This window comes from Camelus ferus, chromosome 22 (assembly GCF_009834535.1).
Source record: "Camelus ferus isolate YT-003-E chromosome 22, BCGSAC_Cfer_1.0, whole genome shotgun sequence".
Taxonomy (NCBI): Eukaryota; Metazoa; Chordata; class Mammalia; order Artiodactyla; family Camelidae; genus Camelus; species Camelus ferus.
In genome coordinates this window covers 7700848-7725469 of record NC_045717.1, presented here as the reverse complement: position 1 = coordinate 7725469, position 24622 = coordinate 7700848, and the positions used below count along the sequence as shown (strand labels likewise).

The window sequence follows — 24622 nt, the reverse complement described above, 5'->3', positions numbered from 1 at the left end:
TGAATACTGAGGAACAGGATCTCTCAGTGACGATCTTAGGCATTCAGAGCCTAGACCATGGGAAGAGGCCCATTTGTCCAGCTGAGTTATACATCCTTCTGGCAGGGAAGGGACTGGTTGTCTTAGGCAGGACAAGTCTGCGAGCCTTGGCCCAGGACCTTGACATTCAGAGCCTCCCTTCTCATAGATCCTCCGATACTGCTTGACTAGGGGCAAAGTTCAACACCAAAGCCTGGTCTCCTCCCCCAACATCTGACCACCATGAGGTCCCAGAGCCCAGGGGACTGTGGGGACAAGAAATTCTGGGGTTTGTTTTAAAATATTTGCAATGCCTTTGGTACTCCTGGGAGGCAGCTAGGTATCAGAGAAAGATCCTGGACCCTCGAGTCCAACAGAGTCTGGGTACAAATCCCAGCTCTATCCCTCCTTCCTTAAGTGACCTCAGGAAAGCCCTTCACCTCTCTTAGCCTCAGTTTCCTTATCCATGAAATGGGCGGGGGTACTATCTCCAGGCAGGAAACTGGTTGTGGAGGAAGTGGAGAGAGGGAGGACCCTGCCTCATATACTGTGTTGGCTGCAGCCACCAGGGACCCAGAGGAGATTGTTGAAAGATGCCAAGATCAAATGAACCATGGATCTGTGCTCCTTATGCGGGCCTCGGCAAAGATTAAGAGCTCAAACATTACTGTCTACCATTCCCTTTTTGTACACAAAACCCCAGGTCACCCTGGATGAATTCCTGCAGGATTCCCAGAGGCCAGAGCTCTTTGCTTCCCTGTCCTAGGAGTCTAAGAAAAAGAAGAGGGGTCACCAGCATTCAGTGAGCTTCTACTGTGTGTCCTTTATCTGCCATTTCTCACTTAACCCTCACAACAAGTTCATTGCAGGTCTAGGGCTATTGGAAAGGCCACCATGAGAAGCTGCCCTGAGCCCTGGGTGGCTGGTCAGCCCCACTTGCACAAAGCCCCCACCACAGTGGCTGGAATTGTCCAGAGCTCCAGCTCTGTACACCACCCCACCCCAGGCATTTGCCCTGGAGCAGTCTTATCTTCTTGTCTTGCTCAGTGGGATGCTGATCAGCAGGAGACCCTTTCTGCAGAGAGAAGTGGCTCGGAAACTGACCGGAAAGGCTAGTGATCAGGGATCACTTCCTGGTCCGGCCCTTTCTCCCATTTCGACCTAGGTTTCACCTTTGAAAGGGGGAAAGTTACATTACGCATTTTCTCAGGTTCCATCCAGTTCTCAAATTTGAAGTTTTTTGGGGTTTTTTGGGTTTTTTTGCTGATGCTCTTACCAGTGCTGTGCATTGTGATCTCTGAGACATCAGGCTTGGATCTAATTAGAATCAGTCAGAAGAGTGTGGTGGAGATTTTCAACTCAGGAATCAGTCTCCCTGCTGGGTTCAAATCCACGCTGTACCACTTACTAGCTGTATGACTAAGCCTTGTTTTCCTCAACTACAAAACAGGGACAGTAGTAGATACCTGTCTTAAAATAGCTGTTGTGTTGTGTGGATTTCAGGGATAATGCAAATCAAATGCTTAGCACAAGCTCTCCTACATGGGAAGTAGTCAACAAATTGTAACTACTATTCAATTTATGACTCTGCTGTTTGGGGCTTCCAAATGCCTAGAGTAAGCCATCCTGGAAGTAGTCCATGCCTCTGGAAGTCCTCACAGTTCATTTCTGGAGCTTTCTTCCTGCCCTGTCCAGGGAACTAGGACCCAGACCCTACGTACTCAGATGCTGACTCTGTTGCTGAAGCCCCCACTGACCTCTGTTTTGTGGCTGGTCCTGAAAACATTGTATCTTGTTCAACAAATACACTGTGTGTTTCAAAATTATAATTTGGAATGCCATACATATAAAGCTCCACATGATTTAGTGCTGAGGGATGTACGTAGCCCAACCTGGCTGTTCAGGGAGAGCTTCCTGAAGGCAATAGAAATCTAAAGTGATTTAAGAGCTGTGCCACTGAATAAAAAGCATTCACATTAATTTCCTGTCCCACTCTCTGTTTGGGATCCTTGTCTTTAATTAAGAAAGGGAAAGGTCCTGCTTCAGGGATTCAGCCTCTGCATCCCAGGACCTAGGTAAGATTTCTGGCTCTGGGCGTCTTGTGTGTGCTTATCAGACCAGGGACACTGCTCTGGGCCTTAAAGGGTTGGGATGTCACGGGTGATCAGAGGAGAATCATGCAGGCGCAGCAGCTGGGGCCTGGGCAGGGCAAGAGAATTTAGTGAGAGCATCACTCTACCAAGGGCATCTCAATGGAGATTCGCTTATAGCAGATAATCCCACTTTGCAGGGGTGGCTGTGTTATCAATTTTCCATGACCGAGGGACAGCATTTGGAACCTTCAGGAAGGACTGAGCTTGGAATTTCCAGAGTGTTCACTGAATAGATGAGCAAACAAAATCCCACAGCTGTTAGAGGCTTTTCCTATGGCCACGTGACAAGCTAGAGACAAATATGGGACTGTTTTAGTAGATTAGTAAGCACCTCGGAATCTCAGACACCTTATGGAAGCCCAGTTTTCCTGATGAGGCTGGGTTTGGGGTTTATTGCTTGGGGCAGCGTGTTCAGCCACCAGAGATCTGGGGGACCAACGAGAGGCAGCGAGGCATAGAGAAGCACTAGCCCTGTTGTCACACTGTCCTAGGCTCAAGGGACCTTTGGCAAGTCATTTCACCTTAGAAATGTCATTTTTTTAAATATCTAAAAGAGGAATACTGACTTACAGAGGTATTTGTGCCTTGAGCAATACCAGTTTCTGCATCTTTATCCATTCTGTTAACTCTGTATTACCCTCCCCGCCACTTCCTTATCTAATAGTTAAAATTCTACCCAGATTCCAGAACCTCACTCAGCTGTTTCCACATTCAGGAAGGCTTCCCCAAGCCCCAGAAAGAAGCGACTTCTTCCATCTAAATTCCTTAATCTTTTACGGTGTACAGTCTCATGAATCTCAAGTCATGCTTTGAATTAGGCAACTGATGGAGGTGTTAACCCCTCACCCCACCCCCAGAGCATCAGCTTTTTGAGGGGAGCTTTTCTGAATCATCCTTCACAGTCCCCAGCTTGGTTCCTTGCACATAGTAGGTACTCCATAAATCTTTTCTGGAGGAAATGATAAATAACAGAATGCTTGGCCTCTCCCTGTTATTTCCTAGAATTGCAGACCCTGCAGGAAAAGTTAGCTTCCCACTGGAATTTTAGTTACCAGCCCTCTGCCTGGAATGAATTCTGTTATTTGGTCTGCTGGCTTTGAATTGGCTTTGTCCACGAAATGTACTGAATCTGTTTACCATTTAGCAGGGAAGTGCTGCGGACAGTATTCCTGCTCTCCAGCCCTCTGATAGCCACAAAAGTACGCGGGGACTACACCCAGTGCCTGGCACAGTTCTGATCCTCCCAGAAGAAAGTCAGTGGAACTCAAGGTGGAGGGAAGAGGGAGATGGGAAAGACTGAAATATGGAAGTGAAAGGACGACTGCCTGAAATCCTTGGGGTTTTTTTTGGCCTGGTCCCTGCAAAGGGCCCATGTCTTGGACCTCTTTGTGTACCTAGAAGGGCTTTGCTCAATAAATGCTTTAAAAAGTGCAGAGGAGCAAGCGAGTGTGTACATTAAAAAGTGAGTGGAAGAATGAATGAGGGGATAAATAAATGAGTGAATGAGTGAAGAAGCAGATGAAGTATCGAAGGAATGACAGAAGGAATGATTGAAGAAATGAGTGCATGCATGAATGAATGAATCCATAAATTAATGAATGGTTAATGAGATCCTAGAAAGGACTATGGTAAAAGACTGTCTTTGCATGAAGAGCATTGCTAGTCAGGCTACCCGAATCCTGGATCTAAACCCCCCGCCGTGAGACTTGGAAGGAGTCAGTGGTACAGGAAGCCCTGGTATAATTAGATAATTAATACTAAACTTATAACAAGTGCTTCTTGGAAAGCTAAAAATTATAAATTCAGTCAAGAAGTATTCTGATAATTTTTTGGATACCAGTAGGTGTGTAGTATTTTGGGGGGAAGGTGGGAAAATGGGAAAAATATCTCTAAGCTTTCAGTCTCTTGTTGATTAATTAAATAAACTAAGTGAGGACTGACCCACAATGGCCTCCCTTGTATTTTAGGTTACCTTTATGTTTTCTGGGTGAGATCAAGAACCTGTGTTTTTGTCCACTCAGTTATTTGTTCACCAAGCAATTCCATAAGTATTCCTTAGCAATGCTTCCCTGATGTTGTTTTGCTCAAGATCCACTTCTACTTCCCCACTCTTCCTCCACTTCCGCCTCCCTGTTCACCTGGTGAACTCCTACACATCCTTCAAGACCTCATTCAATGTCACCCCTTCACAAGTTCTTATAGGCAGACCACGTATCCCCCTCCCTTGCTCCCCTACAGCTATTGCTGCTTCCCTTTGCCACAATCCTAAACATTACGTAATTATGGATTTACACGTTTATGTCTCAGACTAGCTCTCAGGGAACAAGTCTTATTCCAGGACCTCTGTCAAGGCCTGATACCGATGGATGTTGTCGGCTCATCCGAGTAGTGCAGGGTTGTGGTGGCGCCAATGAGAAATCCAGATCTGCTCATGGGGAAAAGTGCTGCAGAGTTCTGCATTATGGCCCTGGAGCTGATGCTCCCATTTATCAGGTGGAGGACGAGCAGTATTGGTGGAGAGAGAGAGAGTGTGTGTGTGTGTGTGTGTGTGTGTGTGTGTGTGTGTGTGTGTGTGTGAGTCGAGAGACTGACTGAGAGTCCTGGGACCTGCAGACAACTTGGCTTATCTCTGAACGCTTCCCCTCTCTCCAGGTGGTGTTTTAAATAGGTCACCTTTAGGGAGTCTCTGTTATCAGTTGAGATATCACTAGCATCCCATAACCTAGCCACTGGAACAGAGCGTTGGATTAATTCTTGTTATTCCAGGCCAAATTGAAACCCTCCCAGGGGCAGTGGGTGGGGGGCGCCATGGGAACTGCACTCAGTGCAGATCAGGAGCTCGGAGTCGGGCTGAGCGATAGGACCACTGGGGTAAAGTAAGAGCTTTGGGTTCAAACTCCAGCTCCATGGCTTCCTAGCTGACTTCTCTGAGCCTCAGTGTCCTCCTCTCTAAAGTGAGGACCATGACAAGTGTCCCCCTCAGGGCTGTGGAAAGGGTCAGCAAAGTAGTGAGCACAGTGCGTCGCAGAAGGTGAAGTGATTTTAGCAGCTCGGGGTAGCGCTGGCTTTGCTGCTGCCTGTTGTCCCATCTCAGGGCAGGTCCCTTCCTTTTCTGTTTCTCCCTCTGCATAGTGACTGTGAGTCCTTGGTGATCTCTGTGCCTTCAAGCTGTGGCCTCTGATTCCATCCATCTGGGACCCAGAGCCATCACAACCATGGCCACTGGAATCCCAAGCAAATTCTCTGGGTGGCTTCTGTGGGAAGCTGTCAGTTGTAGATGATGAAAGAAATTCCCAACAGTGACAGAGGAGAACGTGGATTGTCTGCTGAGTAAATAATAGCTAATAATAGCTAACGTTGGCCTCACCTTGCTCTGTGCCGGGCACCTTGCTCTGCCCTTTTCCCATGTTTATGTTATTAACCTCCTCCCAGCCCTAGAGGACAGACCCTATTACAGTTCCCATTTTGCAGATGAAGAAACTGAGGCTCCAAGGAGAGAAGGGTCTTGCCCAAGTTTGCACAGCTTGCACATAGCAGTGCCTGGTTCTGACTGATCCCAGAGCCTAAGGTCTTAACCACCATACCAGCCTCCTCCCCTTCTGGCCTTGCCTGGAGGAAAAACAGCCAAAACAGGGCATGTGGAGGTTGGAGAGTGGCATCCAGGGATAGACGAAGCACCTCATTAGCCATACAGAACAACCAATCCATCTGCAGGCCTTGAGCAAAATGCTTTTAGCCCCATCTCAAACCACCCCTGGATCTGATTCTGTTTAATCTGACGCTGCAAAAGCCTGAATATGAAATGATTGGGGGCAGCAGGCCAATTAGCAAATTCATTAATAGGATTAAACATCTCTCCTCTGCTCTAATCATTTATATGAACTAAATTCTTCTCCCTTTGTTACAGCCCTCACTGTCTGTCAGTGAAGAATAGAGCATTTAAATACCTCCAAGGCTGTTAGAATTTCAAACCATCAGAATCGGGGACCAGAATCAGTCAGTGTTTTCACAGGGTCGAGAGAGGCAGGAAGAGGCCAGTCAGTGGGTGGATGAGTGGCCATCCTTGCAGAGGACACACATGCAGGAACTTGCTGGTGCATTTGCCCTCTGTTCTCTCATTAGTTCCCTTCCCATCCTTAGCCACACATTGGCCTAAATCTATATTACACACATGTAAGTGGTACTGCAGGTGTGGACATGTTGTCTTGGTTAGACAGACCTGGATCCAAAGCCTGGCTGGGCAGCTTATTAGCTACTTGACCTCAGGCAGGTGCCTTCTCCACTGTGAACTTCTGTTTCCACGTCCAGAGAATTAGGACATTGATAGTAATGACCTCCAAGGTCGTTATGAGAATTAAATACAATAATATATGTAAGATACAGTGGTCAGAATATCGCAAGGGGGCATTAGAGGCAGGTTATTGCTGCCTGGAACCATGCTACTCAAAGTGTGGTCCTCACACCAGCAGCATCTGTATCACCTGGGAGCCTATTACAAATGCAGGGTCTCAGGCCCCTACTGAATCTTGCATTTTAACAAAATTTCCTGGTGGCTTGGATGCCCACTGAAGTTAGAGGATCATTGACTTAGAGTACAGAGTATAGTGTGTATGTGTGTATATACACATATATGTAATTATAAGAGTATACGTCAAACTGGAAGGGACCTTTCAAGCCTTCTGGTTTGAGTATCATTTTTGGATAACCAAGCAAGTCCAGAGAAGGCAAGAAGTTTGCCCATGGTCACACAGCTTGAGTGTCAGACCTGGGATCTGAACTCCAGGCTTTCCCAGCATTGTATGTTCTTATTATGAGTTGCTAGGAAGTTCTCTTCCACCAGATTAACATTTCTGGAATTAATCTTTTTTTTTCTTTTTTTTCCTTAAATGAAAAAAAAAAGGTATGCCCATTAAGTTTTAATTTGCTAATTTTAACTATTATTCTAGCCAAGTGAGATCCTGAATTGTGATTCTACCAGCCATCACCTTAGCTGTACCTCCAAGTTCTAGGCTACCTGAAGGTATGACAAGGCATTCTAGCTCTTCATCTAAATTGCTTCTAAGACCATAGGCCAGGACAGGGTGCAGGGCAGAGCTTTGTGAACTAGCGACCTCCCCGAGGGATTTCATTGGCAATGCTCAGAAAGGCAGACCAGGCTGGCCGCCTGGGTTATGTGCAGAAGCCTTGTGTGGGATTTGAAGCCAGCAGATGTGACAGAAGTTAGTAGGTATGGACAAAGGAAGGGCCTGAAGCATGCAAGTCAAATGCCTTTTCCAGGGCGCCTAGTAGGACGTCTCTGCTGGGAAAAATGAACAATCCTAGTTATTATAGAAATCTTCCTGCACTAAGCAATTAACCAGGACTCATCCAGGGTGAACAGGCTTGTTTAGGGTAGAAATGGGAGAGCTGGGGAATGTTGCTTGAAGAGGAGGAATTCTGACTTTTGAGGGCCTGCTGTGTCCCAGAGCCTTCTGCATACTGAGTCTTCTTTCATTTCTGTAGTAGTCCTGTGACAGTTGTAATGTCCTCGTTTTGCAGATTGGGAAACTGAGGCTCAGTGAGGTTCTAGGGATTAAAGAGCCAGGATTTGAAGCATGTCCGATTCCAAGGCACCTCTTCAAGCCTGAGGGCACGTACAGGACAAGCAGGCTTCTGATCCCCAAGAAAAGGCTGAGCTTCTGAGCTCCCAAGAACGGGAAATGACAGCCGCCAGCCTCCTCACCCATCCAACCCCCGGCCCAGAGGGAGAGGAGGGGTCTGCGGGTGGCCGAGGGAGGGTTCTGGAGGCCACGCTGTGCCCACCTGCCCTTGGGAAGCCACTGCATTAGCATCCATGTGGCAGAGGCTGCACTTTCTCTCCATCCCTGGGACTCACCCACTTAAGACTCTCCCAGGCGATCAGATGGTCAAATCGCACACTCAGCAGGATCTCTTAGAGAGCCTTTCTGCTCACTTCCTTCCCCTTCTCCTTTGCATGTGCCTGCACTGGGCTGGATTAGGACTCTAAGCCTTAAAGGCACCGAGGCTAAAAGACTGTGTCCCCAACACCAACCTGCCCCACCAATTGCTACTTAGACAATTCAAAACAGAAACAGTAAGGTAAGTCTAAGGAAATCAAATGAAATTCAGATTTTTCCCATGATGACTTCTTTGATAATTTTCTTGAAATATAATATACTTTCAAAACATGTTTTATCAAAATTTTCTGATGCCTCCACTTTTTTGGTACTTTAAGCATCTCTTGAAATGTGCCTGTTGGATGTTTCAGCATCAGAGTTGGAGACAGACAGGAAAAAGGGAAAACTCATCTGTACTGAGCACCTGCTATGTGCCAGGCACTGTGCAAGGTGCTGACAAATATAACAATAACACAGTTAATATTATAAAAGCTTTTACAAGAGGAAGAATAGTAAAAAGAAATAACCTTTGGGTAACAGTTTGTATCAAGGACTACTCCAAGTACTTTTGGTACATTAAACTAGTTTAGTTCTCACAACAACCCTATGAGGTATGTACTATGACTATCCCCATCTAACAAATGAAGTCTCCTACTATGAGAGGAAGGCATTCATCTGCCCATTTAACAGATGAGGAAACTGAGTCTTGGGAGGAAGTGACTTGTCTAAGTCCCTCCGGACGGCTGGTAGAAGAACCAGGATTCACACCATCTTGGACTGACTCCAAATGCAGCCCCACTCATTTCCTGGAAGCACTCTGTTATTTGATATGTCCCCAGAGTGCATGGTAAGGATGGGTGGGAAGGCCTGGGACTAAAGGTTGAGTATTAAATCCTGCCCTGACTTTCTCGGGGCGCCCTTCACTCCCTGTAGTATCTGCTCTCGCCTTGTGCTACTATACTGGTTCTTCCTCACCTTCCAGAGCGACCACTCTGTGTCTTGGTCCACATCGTGTAGCTTGTCTGGGAGCCAATTCAGGCTCCCATCTGCCTTCCCCTGAAGGAGGAGATGAGAGTGATGTAGGACACTGTCTTTGCCCTCAAGGAGCTTCACGCTGGTGATAATAATAATAATATTAACACAAATCTATAGAGCTCCGACTTTGTGCCAGTCAATTTAGCAGCTTGGTTTATATACAAACCTTACAGCATCGTGAGGAAGTTAACACTATTACTGACCCTTTGCAGATAAGGAAACTGAGGGCATAAAGAAGGAAATGTTCAATACCTCATCTCTCATTTGGCCAACCCAGGATTTGAACCCAGATGGTTTGACTCCAGCGCCGACACGCGTAGTCACCAGTCTAGACGGTATCGGGGTATCTAACTGTACTAAACTGCAGATTGTGTTACACTGCGGGGATTCCGAGGAGGGGAAGAGCATCTCTTCCCGAGGGGCAGGGCTGGGGAATCAGAGAGGAAGGCTGAAAGAGGTGGAGTTTGAGGCTGATAACAGAGCGAGGGCTTGGCCCATGCAGGAATGTAGGTGGTGAAACTCTAGCCAGAAGGAATCTCATGAGCGACTGTCAGTGAAGTAGACAAGAATGGAGAAACACAGCACACATTTGTGACTTGGAAGATGTCAATAGAAAGGCTGTCATCAGAAATGGGAGGGAAGAGAATGGAAGCTGAATTGGAGTCAGGCTGTCCAGTTCTGGGAGGTGGGAGAAAGGGTCCTGGAAGGTAGTAGAGACAAGAATGAACAAAGGACAAAGTAAATGGGGACTGGGACTGTCCCCTCTCACCCCTCCCTGTCTCCCCAAAAGTCTCCCAGTGATCACTTGCTCCCACATCCACTCCCTGCTCCCTCCCAGTGCTCTCACTGTTTGTCCTGCATGATTTAGCAACTGATTGCCTTGAATTGCTCTGTAATCATTCCCTGTAAACATGCCCTGACTCTCCAGTAAGAGTACATTTTCCTCAACGACTGGGACCTTTCTTCCTGTCCTTCTGAGCTCCACCGAGAAGCTCAACACCGTTGGGAGCCCACGGTTGGTACTCGGTGACTTGGATTGACGTTTCACAGAGATGCACGAGGACTTGAGATTCCCTAATTGGGATTAATGTAGCAAAGAAACTTGGGCACAGTTCTGACTCCTCCCCCATATGCAGCATATCCACATGATCTGAACATCAAAGATTGTGGTTTAGTGCAAAAACAGAGCATTGGGGACCATTCCATCACCGCTTACTTAGAGTTGATGGAGATAAAAAATGGTGTGAGGTGTTGGGTAGAATAGAACCAAAGGCCAGTTCTAACTTGCCCCTTAGGAGCTGTGTGGTTTAAGAGAAAATTTAACCCTTCTCTGCATGTCAGTTTCTTCATTGATTAAATAATAACAATCATGGTATCAACTCATTGGATTTCCACGAGGGTTAAATGAGACAATGTGCACGTAGGTGTTTAGTAAACTGTAAGGCAGTACAGAAATGGTGCGTATCAATATGTCAGTGATGATAATACCTTAGTGGTAGTGACGGTGTTGATGATGGTGGTGGTGATGACGCTCGTGATGGCAGTGGCGATGGTGGTGGTGTTGGTCGTGGTGATGATGATGGTGATAAGGAGGATGCTGTTAGTGGTGCTGGTAACTATGGGAGGGACAATGCTGGTGATGGTGGAAGTGTTGGGGACTGATGATAACAGTGATATTAATGGCAGTACGGTGGTGATGGGTGGTGTTTATGGTGATGATGAAGCATGATGATGTTAATAGTGATGATTACAGTCGGGGCAGTGATGGGAGTGATGGGAGTGCTATGGTGGCAGTGCAGTGAGGGGTGGTATTAGTGGTGGACGATGATAATAGCAGAGGTGGTGCTGGTGATGGTGGTGGTGGGGATATAGTGGTGTTAGTAGTAGTGTTGGTGGAGGATGATGGTGGTAGTGGTGGCTGTAATGGTGGATGGTGGTAGTGGTGTCTGTAATGGTGGTGATGGTGGTAGTGGTGGCTGTAATGGTGGCGATGGTGGTAGTGGCACAGGTGGATTCAAGGCCGTAATTCCCTTTGTCCAGTCTATCTTCTTTGACCAGGCTGCGCAGAAGGATTTCCCACTCCCAGAATTTGAAGTCCCCCAGTTGTATCTGTCAACAGTAGGAAAGAATAAGACAAATCAGCCCACGCCTCTGGATTTCCACTCTTATTCATGGTTGGTACTTTCAGAATCATTTTCATATAAGCTGCCTTCTTGACACTTGTATTCCCAGCATGTAGTGCAGGGCCGCGCCTGGTACACGGTCAGTCATCAATAAATATTTGTGGGAAGAAACAGTAAAGCTGCAGAAGGAAACAGGCTGTGCTCTCAGGTGAACTCCTCAGTGAACTGTCCCACCTCCCGAGGTGCGCGGGGTCGCCAGGCAGCTCCCCAGCTGCATGACATCGGGGTGCTCCTGCCCTCACGCCAGGGGTCGCCAGGCAGCTCCCCAGCACATTGGGGTGCTCCTGCTCTCACGCCAGGGGTCTCCAGGCAGCTCCCCAGCACATCAGGGTGCTCCTGCTCTCACGCCAGGGGTCTCCAGGCAGCTCCCCAGCTGCATGACGTCGGGGTGCTCCTGCTCTCACGCCAGGAGCAGGGTGGCGGCTGCAGCAGCCCTTCTTATGTGGCACGCTGGGAAGCCTGCCCAGGAGCCCCCTGGATGTCCACCTGGCCCAGCCGTGTTCTGCCCTGATTCTGCACTGCCGGCGTACAAGCAGCAGCGGAGAAAACGGCACCTCCCGTCTGCTGCTTCTGGCGCATCCGTGCCTCCTCCCCAGTGCCCTTCCTTGTGCAGAAAGAATGAGAGGCTGGTCCCACATCTGGAAACATTCTTCGCAACCATCCCTCCCCTTCATCCTGGGAGGGATTACAAAGTGGCTTTAAGTCCAGTCCCTCCACAGCCCACCTTTCACCCTGGGCAGGTAAGTCACGTGGAGGGCCTCTGTTCATCTTGCAAAAGGAATCATCACGTGCCCACCTTGTAGGATTCTTGTAGCTTTTACGTATGTGGCACATAGTAAGGGCTCAGGAAATGGCAGTAGTTCTTAATATTGGTAGCATTTATTATTTCTATCCCTAATGCAGAGACTAATATAATAGGTGGTGAATTATAATTGACCAGAGATTTTGTGTGTCTGTCTTTGGTGGAACATATATGGCTTGAATTCACCTCAAATCTCCTGGTCTTGGAACTCTGAGCCTGAGGGGGTCCCCTGAATGGATCACATGTTGTTGATGGGGTTGTTTAGGAAAATGGAGGTGACCTGTAGGCATTTGGGTCCAGGCGCTATTCTGTCAAATAAGGAATTAGATTTGGAGACTTAGAGAGCCTTAGATTTAAATCCCAGGCTTGCCTCTCATTGGCTATATGATTCTAAGTGCAGTTACTATGTGAACGTTTGTTCCTCCGTGTGTCCAGTGAGGTTAATAATACCAGCCACATCAGTTCCCTGGAAAAGTATGGAAAATCAAGTGTAAATGGAGTAAGGAATGGGGATTTGTCTCCCAGGCAGCTCAGGATGGGAGGCAATGGTAAGACCAAAGTGGTTTGGGGGTTAGAGCTGTCTGCAGCCTTTATCTGTCTTGGAGTTGATTTGTTGTTCCCCAAAACCCTGGAACAGAGTGAAGAAGGGGCTGAAGGAAGGGGGAAGGGTAATAAGAGTGTGGAAGAAAATGCAAACATGTTGAGTGGAGGGAGCAGGCTGCCTGCCCATAGCAAGCACGCAGTAGAGGGGGAAGATAGAGGGAGAATTCGTTCGCTATTGGCATGTTTACTGTTGTGATCATTAATGTTGTTCAAGGGTGTGTACAGGAATCAAGGTAGAAAGGAGAACTCAAGCAAAGACACAGGATGAGCGAGAGGATGGAGGGACGGACAGAAGCTAGGCTGAATCTGTTCGAGGATACAAAGCACCACGTGCAATCTGCAAAGAATGGAAACTGAGACAGGCTGCCGCTTACACCCCCCATCCCCGACTTCTAATCTCAACCAATGACTCCATATGTCAATCAGGAGCTCTTTAAAGGGTGTTTGGTGTGTGTGCATTTGTGTGGAGAGAGCTAAGGAATGCTGCCCTGAATGGACATCAGACACTGGACTGGGCATGTCCCCTAAATGATCTCATTTAATTGTCACACACTCCTTAGAGGTAGGTATTGTTATCTCTGTTTTAGAAATGTGAAGACTGAAGCTCAGAAAGGAGACGTGACTTGCCCAAGGTCCCAGGTCACCTGGCTGACAGGTGCATGGACAGTGTTGGTCCCACACGTGTCTGTCACTGAGGTCTCTGTAGGGCCATTGCTCAGGGGCTCTACACCTACTGCCTGCGCTTAGCTCCATTGGACACGGGAGGAAGTTGAGGCTCAGGAAAGCTGCTTCCCACGGTTGCACAGCCAACTCGACGCAGCAGCAGATGAATCCAGTTCTCCTGGCCGCCAGCTCTGTGATCTCTCCCCGGTGGCTCGCACATCATTGGAACTGACAACACGAGAGTCTCCCATCCCTTCTCTCCTTCTCTTCCTGCCTTTCTTGGCCTTCTTCCAAAACTTTGGAAGAGCAATAAACCAAACTCAAGAGACGGAGAAAGGCTGTAGGAAGTGCAAACCCAAAACCAATCTGGTTTTCACACAGCTTCCATCTGAGCCGCTTGGGAGACAAGCCCTTCCCCTGCCACCATTGCTCTCCTGTCAGTGGGCAGCAGACAGACTGAAAGACTGACGGATATTGCTCCTCTCAGTCCACACCCCACTGAACGCAGAGGGCGTTCCATGTTATGGTGAAATGCACAGACTTAGAGGCCAGGCAGTTCTTATCTGGAACTTGGCTCTGCCTTTCTTGAACTGTGTGATCTTGGGTAAGTCACCTGCTCTCTCTGAACCTCAGATCCTTCGCCTGTAAAATAGGGCTGGTAGCTCCCTCCAGAGTTACTGTGGGGATTAATTGAAAAGTTGTATATAAAACACCTGCCCTGTAATAGGCACTCACCTGAGGATTAGTAATGGTTTTGTTTGTTGTGATTTGACTCAATGAGTCAAATAAATCTAGGCTCCTCTGCAGCCACAGTCCTAGTCCTTAGCACAAGGGTGACAGTTCCTAATGTGCTATCATTACCTCATCTATTACCCATGGCAGACGTTGATCATCCATCATAGTAATCTTTCCTTCTGAGCTAGAATGTGACTCAGAATCCTTCTTAACACAGCATTCCAGGCAGTCACTATCAATTGATTACGGTTGGCATGGGAGATAGATGAAATTCATTGGCATTCCAGTTCTGATTAAATTTGTATTTGCTGCTCCAGGCTGTCTCTCTGCTCTGCCTCCATTCTGGTTTTGTGAGTGCATGTCTCTGTGTGTGTGTGTGTGTGTGTGTGTGTGTGTGTGTGTGTGTTTGTGTGTGTGTGTTTAAACTCCTCTTCCAGGCTGAAAGACCATTCCAGTCATTTGCGTGTTGGTTTCTTTGTATAAATCTCTATACTTTCAGAATCCCACGTGCCGTGTCATGCCTGTGGCTTAGAATCTGCAAGAAACATCAGGTTGTATCTGGGAAGGAAGGCCAGTGGAAATCAAGTTAGAACTTGGAAAAGCAAATCCACACAAAGCACACACCATCAGCCACCTTTAGGAGTGACACACGATATGGTAGTTGGATATGAATTTGAAGTCTCAGAAGATTTAACCCTCTATTGTCTGACGATTGTAATCTCAGGGAGGTACACCTAGAATAGAACAATTTAGTCTTTGAGGTAATGCTAGTTGCTGTAACAAATAGACCCCAATATTTCAATGGTTTAACACATAGAATTTTATTTATCATTAATATAACTATTCAGTGTGGGTGTTCCTGGTGGATAAGGAGCTTTCTTCCATGTAGTCACTCAGGGATCCATATTCCTTCCATCTTGTCACTCTACCAACCCGAGGGCCACCTTTACATCGAGATGAAGGGGGCAGAGATGGCACAACGCTTCTTAACCCCTGTGGTCCAGCCATGGCAAATATCACTTATATACAGATTTCACTGGGGAGAGTTTGTCTTATCCTACCCAGATATGGTGGGACGGTGGTGGGGGAGGAGGCAGAAAATGTGCTCTCTGGCTGGCCCAGCGACAACTTTATACCCTTTTTTTTAAAAGAAATTTTTTGAAAAATTGAAATATAATCAGTTTACAGTGGTGTGTCAATTTCTGGTGTACAGCAAACTTTATACTCTTGTAAAAAACGCAGCCAGGCCTGCCACAGACAGCAGTTCAGACAGATGGGAACCCAGTCAGCTGGGTGGAGTCCTGCCTGGGGAAGGAGTCTGAGGCCAGTTGCTGTTTGGTCATCCTGGGCACGGAGAAGGGCAGCTCACGGACGAGAGGTCAGCAGGCAGGGTCCACACCAAACCGGTCCGGGGAAGTCCTGCCCTGCCCAGGGGCATGGCCTGTGTGATCCCGGTGTCAACTGTCTCCCTCCTGGGGAAAGGATGCAGCCAACCGTCAGATTCTGTTGCCATTAAACGTTCTAGAGGCCCAGCCAGCATCCCAGATGACTCTGAGTTCACCAGGAAACTTTATTATTATAACGTAGCAGCTCTGCCTCCAGGGAGAGACCGTGCTGGTCATGACAGCTTCAGCAGTCCTGTTTTGCATGGCAATTCCTTTTCTCAGTGTGGTTTATATTTTGGTCTCATGATCTGGGTTAATGGGAGTGTTCTGACAGATGGGTTCCCTCTGGGTGTGCCAGCAAAATCAGGTTTCCGAACCTCCAAGGCTGGGGACCAGAGGCTGGGGAATTCGCCAAGGTAAATGCCATCTCGCGAAGTCTCTGGGAAGCAGCCAGCAGCCTTCCCTCGGCACCACTCCTGCCTCATTACGAGGTTTCTCCGGCTGGCCCGTGCATGTGTGGGAGCTACATTCACAGCCCCGTAGGCCTGGGTCTGTTTCCAGTCGCATGTGGTACTCTGGCAGCTTCTGCCTGATCTCTGTATGGGAGGAAACAGGAAGGAGAAGAGGTGAGAAAAAAAAAAATTCCCGTGTTCAGTTTTCCCTCCAAAGCACACCTTGTGAGCCTCGTCTGTACGGGGTTTGGAACAAAGGAATCCTGGCGCTTTGATTATCCTGTCTGCGGCTGTTGTTGAAATGAGTCTGACACTCACCAGCGCCTTAGTAGGAATTATAATTACATCAGAAGACCTGAGGCAACTGAAAAAAACTGATTAGCTGCTTGCTCTGAGTTGATAGATTTTTCTCTCCCGCCACCCACCCCAGGTCATAAATAGGGCTGTGGGAGATCGCGGAAGCTCTCTGGGTGTCAGCAGTCCGAGGTGGGGCTGTGTACATCCAGGAAGCCAAACCCAGTGATACTGACAGGTCCCCCCCTTCAGACTGATGGGTGCCCACCTGCTCCTGCACAGAAGGTGCCCCTTGGGCCAGCCGGGGACTACGCTCTGATTTCGAGCAGAGGAAGGGAGCCGGGCTGTGGCGAGCATCCTCAGAGCAGGCTGATGGTGATTGGATTGTTAGTGATGCTCTGAGAAGCCCTCCCCCAGGAAAGCTGGAGCCTTCTGCCAGGCATAATTATTGCATGGATAATTACACGATTCAGAGCCTGCTGGAGAATCCTGGGCTGGTGCCAGAGCAGAGAGGCAGGGTTTTGGGACTGCGACCGGTTACTGCTACTCAGGGCCGAGTTTGAAAGAACAGGGTAATCTATTGGCCTCCTAAGTATCCCAGCTGGCAGGGCCAGGGCTCGACAGATGTCAGCCGACGGAGGTGGGAAGTGGATGCGTTCGCTCTTCCTCTGCCCACCCTCATCAAGGAGGGATCCCCAGAGTTCTAACCTAAGCCCTTTTGTGTTCTCCCTCCACACATCTCCTCCCTGTGAGAGCCCATCTCCTCCCACTAGCACCTATATGCTATGGACGCCGAGTACTCCAGCACCCACGGCACCGTCTGAGCTTCTCCAAGCACATGCTGGGCATCTCCGAATGGATGTCTCCTGCCACTTCTCCTGCCCCATGCTGAGTTCCGCTCTTCTTACCCCAGTCTGCTGCTCAGCCGTATTCTCTTCTTGGCCAGCAGCACTCCATCGTCCCAGACCAAACCCCCAGCCAGAAACCCAGGAGTCCTTCTAACCTTCTTCTCCCCCCATCACCTGCAGGTCATCTGAGGCCAAGTCACGTCAGTTCTACAGCAGGTGTGTCTCTTGCATTCTGCCTGTCCTCCCTTCCCACCTTGCATGGCCCGGGATCATCTCTGGCTTTCTTGTAGTGGCCTCCTCACTGGCCTCTGTACCTCCATCCTCAGTAACTTGAGACCATCCTCCCCACTACCTCCAGATCCGTCTTTCTTAGTGTAAATCTGGTCACATCTTCCCATGTTCAGCTCCCTTCAGTGGTTTCCCATCACCCTCAGAGCCAATTTTATCCCTCCACAGTCTGGCCAAGCTCCAGCACTGTGTCTCCTGTCATACTCATGACAACCAACCTTGTTGGATGCCACTGTGCCCTTTCCTTAGTTGCTCAGACTTGGCCTTGCCATGCCTGAAAATGTAAGTGAGGAATGGACGATGGAAGGCTGAATGCTCCAGGCGCTGAAACCGGATTAGGGTTTCAACCTTGGCTCCATCACCTGCTAGCTGAGTGACCGTGGGCAAGTCACTTGAACCCGCTGCTCTGTTCTTCTTTCTGCCTGTCTACAACTTGGAAATAACAAAAGAACCTATGCCATGGGGCTGTCGGGAGGATTCAATAAAGTGATTCGCGTGAAGCACTCAGAGCTTAATCAGCGCCCAGTAGCTATTTTATTAAGTGTTCGCTGCATGTCCCAAGGTGGATACTCACAAAAGAGCAAATCAAAAAAAAAAAAAAAAAAAAAAGATTTGAACTAGTCCACTTCTTCATTTTGCAGAGGGAGAAACTGAGGTCCTGAGAGGGGAAGGGCCTTACCTCTGGCCACCCCAGGAGTCTGACTCCTGAACCCCACCCTGGAGCTCTCTGCCGCGTCCTGGCCCCTCCTAATGTGGAACCGGACAGCTCCCTCTGGAAGGTCAAGTGCTCTGAGTTCCCCAAGGGCTCACCAGGCGTGACAGAGCTCTCCCTTCTACAAAGCCCCGGCTTCTGACAAGTGGGTTGGGGCAAGGGAGTGAAAACATGCAACTTGGCCTAGTTCCAGATTGAAGGAATGAGGGGACGTCTGATGGCAGCTGCAGTTATGGGGAGTTTCTGTCCAAGGCCTGGGGAGCTTTGTCTGATACAGTATAGCCTTAGAGAGACCCTGGGCTCAGACTGAGGTGCCCCAAGTACTGGGTCCTCACCGTGTGCCCGGGACCGGTGGGAAGGGCCCACGCCTGAGCAGCCAGGCCAGCCTGGGCTTGGGAAGCCGCTGCCTCCGTGGGCAGGTCCCTGTCTCTGGTCTCTGAGTGGCTGAGCCCACACACTGCAAATGCCTGGGTCCTAACCTGGCTCCAGCCCTTACCAGACGGATGACCTTGGGCAAGTAACTTAACTTCCCTCAGCCTCAGTTTGCTCTCCTGTGAAATGGGGGAATCAAAATCCCCCATAGGAGTACTTTGAGGATAAAGGAAGTAATCTGTGTAAAAGTCCCTAGCTAGTGCCTGGGACTTAACAAAGCCTGACCAGGGACTAACCAAGCATTCCAGTGTCTGAAGTGCACCCATCTCTGCACACCAGCAACCTGCACTCCCTTTCTGGAATGCGGGGGAAGGAAGACCTCCATAAAAACCCAACATAGATCTTTGCAGATTGGCAGTTTTTCCTTGAGTTAATTCGGGAGCCTTGACCTTTCTTGCCATGTGTCTCTGACTCAGACTGCTGTGTCGCAATGCCAGCCAAACATGGTGACAAGCCCCTTTCCTAAGCAACTGAGCAGAGGCAGGAGTGCTCTGGAAGCTTCTCCTGGGGGGAGAGGGGTGGGTGGGTGGGGCAAGCCTTCTGACTCCCCTGGGTCTGCCTGGGTGAAGGGATTAATTCCTGTAATCGTGGCTCTGCCGTCCCCCTCAGCAAGGGGCGAGGGTTAGTTGACAGTGAGCTGGCAGTGCCTCCCCTCTGCATCCCTTGCTCAGAAGCCTTACCCCTGCACAGCCTCACCCCTGCCAGTCACCAGGGAAACGGTGCCACCGCTGGGAATGCCAGAGTCGACCAGGCTGCTCTCCTGGGGCCACTCATCTCCACGCTCCGTGCAATTCCATCTCACAACCAGCCTTGGAATTTCTCCCAGGCCCCAGGGCCCGGCTCAGCCCTGCCGAGTTTGCAGTTACTGGCTCCTGCTGTCTGCCCAGATCGCCAGGCACTTTCACATACAGCTGGGTTCCTCCACCTTCCGGCTGTGCAGCCTTGCTAGACTCATGTCACATTCCTGGGGACTCAGTTTCCTCATTTGCAAAAGTCAGTTTATGTGCTGAGACTTTGAAGAGGGCACCAAGTCTGCAGCGCTCAGAACAGGGACCTGGCCCGCAGTACACGTTCTGTAAAATCAACCTTTTTTTGTTGTCATCGACCCTGCATGGTACCACATTTCTCCAGATGAAGGGAGGTCCACGCAGTCAAAGGACATACTCCGGGGTCGATTTGAACCCAGATCTGTCGGGTTCCAAGTGCCTCGGCTCTTCTGCTCTTTCTGGGCTGTGGCAGAGCTGTTACTGGAGAGGTTCATTCATCCTTCTGCATCTCAAATGTGTACCGTACCTAGGTCATGCCCCTCTGTAGTTGGAGATCTTTCCTTCAGGGCCTTGAAGATTTATTGGAATTGGAGAGTCACCAGTGGAACCCCGATAGTGACATGTGGGAGGGGAAGACTGAGATACTGTCAGCTGCTTTCATCCCATTCCCTCAGCCGAGCCTTGCACCCACACCCTTCATCTGACTACCCACTTCCTGTCCTCTGGGGTTTGGCATGGGGGTCACCTCCTCCAGGAAGCCTTCCCTTGTCTCTCCTCCATCCCAAAGCTGGCTTAGGTGACCCTTCCTCACGCTTCAGGACACTATTGCTCACCAAAAGCCCAGCATGAAACTCTAGATTATGAAGCTTTAAGGTCTGAAAATAAGATGTCTTCAGCTGACAGTGCCTGACATATGGCAGGAGGTAAATAAAGCTATGTATTGCTTACATGTATGTCAATATTCTGCCCATTACAAAGGAGGTTTGAAGCCACTGAATGAATGAATGTTTGCAGAGCTGAACTAGACTAAGGCAGGGATGCTGGCCCGGGAGAAACTACATGGGCCTGGCATCAGGAAGACCTAGAGGGGGAGTCTGATCCTGGCCCTGTGGCTTCTGTAGCCCTTTGGAAACGTCACCTTCCTCCTAGCCCCCCAGTGAGCTCCTAACCTGTAAAATGGGGCTGTGAGTGTTCTGAGGGACCCAGTGTGAGGCCACACGCCAAGGCCAGCAGCTCAGGACAGAGGCAAAACCAGGCAGATGAGTTTGACTTTCAAACCATTCAGGATTGATGTGAAGACCCATGGCAGGTGGTCACTAGTTATTTTGTGAAGGTACGGACTTGAAGGGTGCTCCTTGGAGACCTGGAGGTATGGGAGGATCGCTGAGCTGGAGGTTGGCACACGTGCTTACACACGCCCACCCCCAGCACACACATCTTAGGACAACTGCATTTTCCTCCATCTGTCCTTGGGTTCTCAGTAATAGCAAATGTATTAAATAAATAACTAACTAAAGAAAACAAAACACCTTTGTTTTGAGAGTAGTGATGTAATCTAATGCCATGTAGTATTTGTTTAGGGGGCAGAGTTTAACAGTTTCAAAAATGATTATCGCCTCATGTTTACAGAAACACAGCAGTTCTACAGGGGCCGTTTTATTTTTGTTATCCATCACCGCACATATCGGGGAGACAGCATGCTGCAGTGGTATTTGTGAGCTGGAGGATTTGAGAAGGCTTCCAGAGCTTTCCTTGGAGCTTCAAGGATTGACTGTAGTAGGAGCTCAGAGAATTCTGCCTGGGGGCCTGCCCTGGGGGAACCTGCATCTCAGCAGCCAGTCTCACCCAGGCTGCTCTGGCTCAGCTTCCCAGCTGCTCTGGACCCAGAGGCTGCAGTGGCTTCCTGGCCCCAGCTCCACCGTCACCTCTCCTGGTACCCTGCCCTGGTCAGTGGGCCCTTTTTTCAGGAGTGAGCTGAAGGTGGCCTCTGGGTTCCTGGATAACTGTTTTGAAGGACTATTAGACCCTCCCAACATCATATGGGCTTATGCAAAGAACTGCAGACCAGACTTCAGTTCTGCCATGGTATTTGCTGGCTGAATTTACCTTCCTTATCTGTAGAACAGGCCCTCCTGCATGGCTGGCACAAGGAATAGATGAGAAGTGTTATGTCTAGTGCCTGGGGCCCAGCAGGAGCTCCGGAGAACTTAGGTCAGTCTCCCTAAGGTGTTTGGAAGATGGTTGGAAACAAAAGCCCAAGAGTGTAATGTTACTACTGATGGGGCAAGTGTCAGACTTATTTGAGAGGAGAGACCTTTGTGGGATGTCAGAGTAAAGGGGACCCATTACCCTCTACTCCCCTTTGTCTGCTTAGAGGCAAGAAATCTGTGACCCAGTCTGGGACCTCAAGAAGTCACAGAGCCATGGGCGCCCAGGCAGAGAAATCCAAGGGTCTAAAAGGACTTTAGGCCATTTTTCATTTGGGAAGGAAGAGGCTTCGCTCAGGGATTTGTGCTGAGACCGCCTCTGAGTGCCCGGGGGAATGTCATTCCAGCCAAGGTGATGCTCTGAATTTGAGAACGGAGCCCACTGGGCTCCCTTTAAGTATTCAACAAAGCTGGCAGTCTTATTGAATAGGAGACAATTGTTAGCCTCAAAGATGGGTCCACGGCCCGTTTGCAGAGTGAAGGGTACATGGTATTCCATCTGCGTCGGTCAGGTCCTTTTCCGTTTCAAGCAACAGAAAGTCAACTCTTACCCTTTAAGAAAATAAGAAGACTCATTGGGTAGGATGACCATCAGTCACACGTGAATCCAAGTACTCAAAGAAAATGTCAACAGGAGTCTGTGGATTTCCATTTTTCAGGTCTGCTCTCCTTTCTTGTGGCTTTGTTCTCAGGAGAGCTCTAGCCTTGGGGTGTTGTGTGTAGCCACCAGCAGCCCCAGATCTACACCCTGCCAGCTCAGCAGCCTCAGGACTTCTCAGTAGTTCTAGGAAGATCCCAGGGCTGGCTCTCATTGGCCTGGACTGTCCACACACTGTGTTCTGATTGGCCAGGATCTGGGAGGAAAGAGAATTCTGCCTTAACAACCAGACTGTGTCTGAGGGAGGAATGGGAAAACCCAGGAGTTCATCCTTGAAGAAGGGGAATGGCTGCTGGGCTGGCGGAGACGATAAATGTTGCTGCCTTGTTAAAGGATACAAGGTTTCTGGCAAGGACTAATCTCACACCAAGGCACTACTCACCCAAACCTCCACGCTGAGTAATCATAAGTCGTCCTCACTTGCATTTGCCGGGTTCCTGCTTCAGGTTAGGCACCATGCTTACTGTTGAGCATGCATCTTCTTGTGAGCCTCTGAGATCAGTTCTGTTATCATTATTCCCGTTTGACAGTTGGCAAACCACAGACTTACAGGGTGGGATAACAAAGTTGCCCAGGCTTAGAGCTTATAAATGGCGGAGTTGGGATTTGAACCCACATGAGACAGTCTGACTCCAGAAAGTAGACTCATAGTCACCAGGTCATAGAGCTTTCCCACAGAAGTGCCTTGCAGCTCTCCCCTTCTATGCCTTTGTTCCTGTTAGTTTCTAGACTTTCCCTGCCCTTCTTCTCACTCCTTACTCCCTTGCCAAACCCATCCTTGAATGTTGTCTCCTCTGAATAGTTTTCTTGGGGATGAACGCTGAGAGCCCCTTCCTATGCCACCGCGGTCACCAGCCCGCTGCAGAACACTGCAGAACGCTGCAGGTGCATTCATTTCTCCCGGGTGGCCAGCTCTTGACAAGCAGGGACTGTATCCCTCATTTACCATTCCAGCACCTGGCACAGTGCCTGGCACATATAGGTGCTCGTTACTCATGAGATAGTTGTTGATTGTTTAGATGGCAACATAAATAAAATCGAAGTACAGGTTGCCGGGGCCCCGGGGTAGGATGATCATTGGTGGTGATGATCTCAACTAACTGATGGGTTTTACATCCATGGTAGCCAGTGTGTCACGTGCTCCGTTAGGGCTTTGGAAACTGCTCCCTTTAATCCTCCCAACCACGCTGCTGATACGACCCTTCTCATTTTGTAGGTGAGGAAACTGGGGCTCAAGTTGAGGAAATGACTTGACCAAAGAAGAGCATATCACGTAGCTGGGTTTCAAGGACAATGGTGGGGCTGCCTGACCTCTCACACCCTTCTGACTCTTACACAGAGGGAGCCGCCCCAAGATTGTCCCCTCAGCAGTGTGTGGCTTCCCAGGGTCTATTGAACACTTTGTCTGTGTTTGGAAAATTCCTGATGTTAGAAATTCTCCCTCCCCAAGGCGGGAACTCACACTCAGACTTCCCACTGTCCCTGCCTTTAGGGCTAAGATAGCAGAGGGACCCATGGGAGGCTTTATCTGGAAGAGGTCTGCCTCAGGAAGTAGACGAAATATGGAATCCATTTTTGGTGAGGGGGGCAATGGAGGCAGACCACTTTCTGGAGGCAGTAGTGTAGACGTTTCGGTGTCTCTTTCCTAGGGTAGCCATGGCATTTATGTTGAGCAAGGGAAACAGTGGGTGAGTTCTTTCCTGGAGAGGGCTTGGACAGTGGTCCAGATAGAGTGGCTTCCAAACCTAACACCTTGACCCTCTTAGAGAGTCTCTGAATTCCCAAATAGCTTCTAACAAAGTCTTTCTCTGCATAGGCCAACCAGAGTGGACACTGTAGTTTGCAACAAGAGCCGTGCCTGATGCATGCATCCTCATACGGCAGAGCGTGTGGGTTTTAGGCTCGACCCTGTATGAAGGCAGTGTGAGCTCTGGGGTATCAGTCGAATCAGTTGAGGATGCGGCAGCATCTGTAGGAAATTAAAGAGGGGAATTGTTAACGCTGACCGGTCTTTGGAAGCTTTTGCCTTACACCTTAGTGCTTTCAAACTTTTGTGCATCCCAAATCACCCGGAGGTGTTGTTAAATGCAAATTCCGATTCGGAAGATCTGGGCTAGAACTTGGGATCCTGTGTTCCCAACACCTTGTTCCCCCAGTCTGAGGACCACCAGTGAGGTGAGGAGGTTTGTGTGGCCAAAGGCAAAACGTCGCACATTGCATAAGTGCCGGATTCAGTTTCATGAAATAATGAGATCAAATCCTCCCCTGGCAAGTCCAGCACTAACAATTGTTCCTATCTTTGGTAATATCAGTTCTATGGCACTGGGAGCTTCAAATCTCATAGTTAGCATGCTTTGTTATGCCGCTCCTGCTTCTAATGAGGACATTTTAATAATTTGCTTTGTTGAAGAAACAGGATTGGCTCCTTTACCCCACGATAGGAATGTGGTTTGCTATTTTTACCTGTAACTCAGCCCAGGGCAGGCCAAC

The 24622-nt window shown here is 49.0% G+C and overlaps 1 protein-coding gene and 1 long non-coding RNA gene across 5 annotated transcripts in view; one reads left to right on the top strand and one right to left on the bottom strand.

The window, feature by feature from the left end:
* KCNIP1 (potassium voltage-gated channel interacting protein 1) overlaps positions 1 to 24622 on the top strand; it is a 317413-nt gene that overhangs the window by 121900 nt on the left and 170891 nt on the right. The window lies entirely within an intron of this gene.
* On the bottom strand, positions 13310 to 24021 carry LOC116658988. The gene is made up of 3 exons (XR_004314239.1): positions 24012 to 24021; positions 13983 to 13990; positions 13310 to 13391 (listed from the first exon to the last, which is right to left on the bottom strand). It is a non-coding gene; the product is annotated as an uncharacterized LOC116658988 (long non-coding RNA).